Source organism: Mesoplodon bidens, assembly GCF_964165515.1.
Source record: "Mesoplodon bidens genome assembly, chromosome: 8".
Taxonomy (NCBI): domain Eukaryota; kingdom Metazoa; phylum Chordata; class Mammalia; order Artiodactyla; family Ziphiidae; genus Mesoplodon; species Mesoplodon bidens.
The window spans coordinates 76,888,449-76,891,600 of record NC_138165.1 but is presented as its reverse complement, the minus strand read 5'-3'; the positions used below and the strand labels follow the sequence as shown (position 1 = coordinate 76,891,600).

At 40.0% G+C, this 3,152-nt stretch overlaps 1 pseudogene across 1 annotated transcript; it reads right to left on the bottom strand.

The window, feature by feature from the left end:
- Window positions 1-1,171: 1,171 nt before the first annotated feature.
- On the bottom strand, window positions 1,172-2,842 carry LOC308621699 (T-complex protein 1 subunit zeta-like; annotated as a pseudogene). Its single transcript has one exon. The product of its transcript is annotated as a T-complex protein 1 subunit zeta-like (transcript).
- Between the last annotated feature and the right edge of the window lie 310 nt (window positions 2,843-3,152).

Genomic DNA, 3,152 nt, shown 5'->3' with positions numbered 1-3,152 from the left:
GATAAAGAGGCATTCATCCTTGTAATTTTATTTTATTTTATTTTTTTCAACTTCATATTTATTGCACACTCACTATAGGCAACTGATAAGTCCTCAAAACACAAAGCGTAGCAACACACAACTTCACTTTCAAGGGCTTCAGATATACCTACTGTATTTTGTGGAAACATGTAGAAGAGAACAGTAATTTGGGTGAAAAAAAGAGGACACTAGACGGTTTGGGAGGGATATCAGCCTAAGCAAATATTCCGAGGTATGAAAATACGGTCTTGCCTGAAAATCTCCTATGTCACCTAGTCCTTAGTCACCACGCCCTCAACCATGTTTTTAACCTCTGCCTTTCCTATTTTTGCCACTTTAGACTTGCAGCTCTTTCAATTCCCTTGCCTCTGATTCCATCTTTCTACTCACTACAACTTAATATTTCTGGGAAGCATTTTAGCAAAGCTATTTCATAAAGCATGAAAAGTCCAATTTGTCCAATAGTTTTTTTTTTTTTTACTCAAAAGCAGTGGCCCCCAACGTTTTTAGCCCAAGGAACCGGTTTCGTGGAAGACAATTTTTCAAGAGGGGAGATGGTTCAAGCAGTAATGTGAGCGATGGGGGGAATGGGGATGGTTCGGCGGTAATGCAAGCCATGGGAAGCAGCAAATGAAGCTTCCCTTGCTTGCTCGCTGCTCACCTGCTGTGCAGCCTCCTTCCTAACAGGCTGCTGACCAGTACTGGTCTTCAGCCTGGGGGTTGGGAGAACCCCTGCTCAAAAGGATTTATACTAAGGAAGCAGGAATGCTTTCCAATCCTTAAGTTACTTAAGTCTTATTTATAACTAGTATAAAAATTGAAAACTTAAATGTTTAATGACGGGGAACTATTGGAGATAAATTAAAATACATTCATTAGAAGAATTATTAAACCATTAAAATTTGTTTTTCAAGGAATATTTAATAACAAGGTAGATAACATATACTTATCTAACATGTATTTTTATATCACTGAAGCTAAAGTAAAATGTCCTTTTTATTGGGTAAGTTTGGCCTGCTGTATGTGTACACTGTAGTGAAATTTAAAAAATACTGTAATTATAATTTCAGAACTTCAGAATATGAATAGGTGCCAGTGTTCTCTCCTTTTTTTATATGGGAAAAAAAATCCTTTGAAAATCTTTTGAAGCTTGGACAAAAATTCCATAGCTATATTCTTACTATCACTCTGTAGAGTCTTCATGATTTAGATGATACAAGGGAAGAGCTTCAGTGCAACCTTTTAGAGAAGATATTCCAGTTCTCATGATCTCATCAACCAGGAGAATGTTGGTGGCAATCACAATGCAGGAATGAAGAAGGTGTTTCTTTATGCAATAGTTATCCCATATGCCTACTTCTGTTGTCATCATTGCCTCACCTGTGTTCAAGTCCACACCCACAAGTTGACCTGATTCTGAATGTTCTGCTTGAACTTTAACTAGAGTTTCCTGAAAGTCAAAACCAGAGTTCTGAGCAAGAACCTTGGGAATAATGAGCAATGCATCAGCAAATGCTTGAACTCCAAGTTGGGCCCTGCCCTTTACACTGGGCTTGTATTTAATCAGGGCTTCTGCCATTGCCACTTCCACTGCACCAGCACCTGAAACTACACAGCAATCATCAATAGCATTTTTAACAGTCCTCAAGCCATCTCTTATTGCATCTTTGATTTGAGTAAGTGTGTGCTTTTTTGGTCCTTTGATCAACAATATGACCAAGGAAGGATTGTTACATTTCTCAGTAAAGGTGAACTTCTCTTCTCCCAATGTGTATTCATAGACAAGTCTTGCATGTCCCAAACAATTGGGATTTAGGTCATCAAGAGAATTTAGGGCTACCCCACCACAAGCAAGAGTAAGCCTTTCCATATTTCTTCTTTTAGCTCTGCACAGAGCTACTTTGCCTTCTTTTGCAAGAGCATCTAAGGAAAAGGTGTGAATTCCCTTTTGATTAATAACAACAAATCCTTTATCTGAATCACCACAGAATTTCTTTTTCGGGTCTATTATTTTTTTAACTCTGTCTTCAATAAATTTTCTTTCAGCTTTCACTAGTTTCTCTCTCTCCTCTGCACTCTTGTAAAAAAAAGCCAGAATTCACTTCTGTTTTTTCATATTCTAATGACATGTTGCATGTGAGGATGTACACATCTTCTATTCTCTTTTTCATCCATGCCCCATGGTCCAAAACAAGACCTCTGATTAAGCTTCTATCGGTTTCAGATTTAGGTTTCATCTCCATGATCTCAACCATGAAGAGGTCAATAGGTTCATCTTGTTTTATAATGGCTAAAATGGAGTCCACTACAGCCTCTGTTAACACATCTGTAAGTTCAGCATGAACTTTAGTACATAGAGATGTTCTGGCCACGTCTATGGTGCTTCCCTGTCCATCCCTTTGCTTACTTTGATTTGTTCCAAAAACTGAAGTGCCTTTTCCTTTGCACCTTCAAATCCTTCTGTAATTATTCTGGGATGAAGACCTTCAGAAATGTAGTGATCCGCCTGCTTCAGGAGCTCTCCCATGATTAGGACATTGGAAGTGGTACCATCACCAGTTATGTCATTCTGGGCTGTTGCTAATTTGGCTGTTAAGGAGGTTGTTGCATGTTGAATTTGCATATCATGAAGCAGCACATTTCCATCTTTAGTGAGCTTGATGTCTCTAGCACCAGAAACAAGCAACTTCATGGTGCCCTTAGGCCTTAAGTTGGTCCTCAGCACATCCTGCAACCCCCGGACCACGCTGATGTTGACCACCAATACTGCCTAGGCTCAGGCCACCTCGGCCTTGGGGTTCAGGGTCTTCACGGCAGCCATAGCTGACCCAGCAGAAGAGAATGAGGGAACCGGAAACTCCAGAGCCAGTTCAGCGTGGCCTGCCATCCTTGTAATTTTACACTGCTCTTTCTTCATTTGTTTGTTTCAGTCTCCTACTTTCACGAGAGAGATTTCCTCTCACACAGAAACCTGGCTCTAGGAACCTGGGACTGGCATGGCAGAAGCCTATACTTCACTTCATGGAATTGTGGGCTTTTTATTAGAGCAAGTGTTCTTAACTTGGGAACCATTCCTTTAGGAGATTCATTGTTCTCAGGTCAAGAGAACATGCTTAAAAATGCTAGAGGAC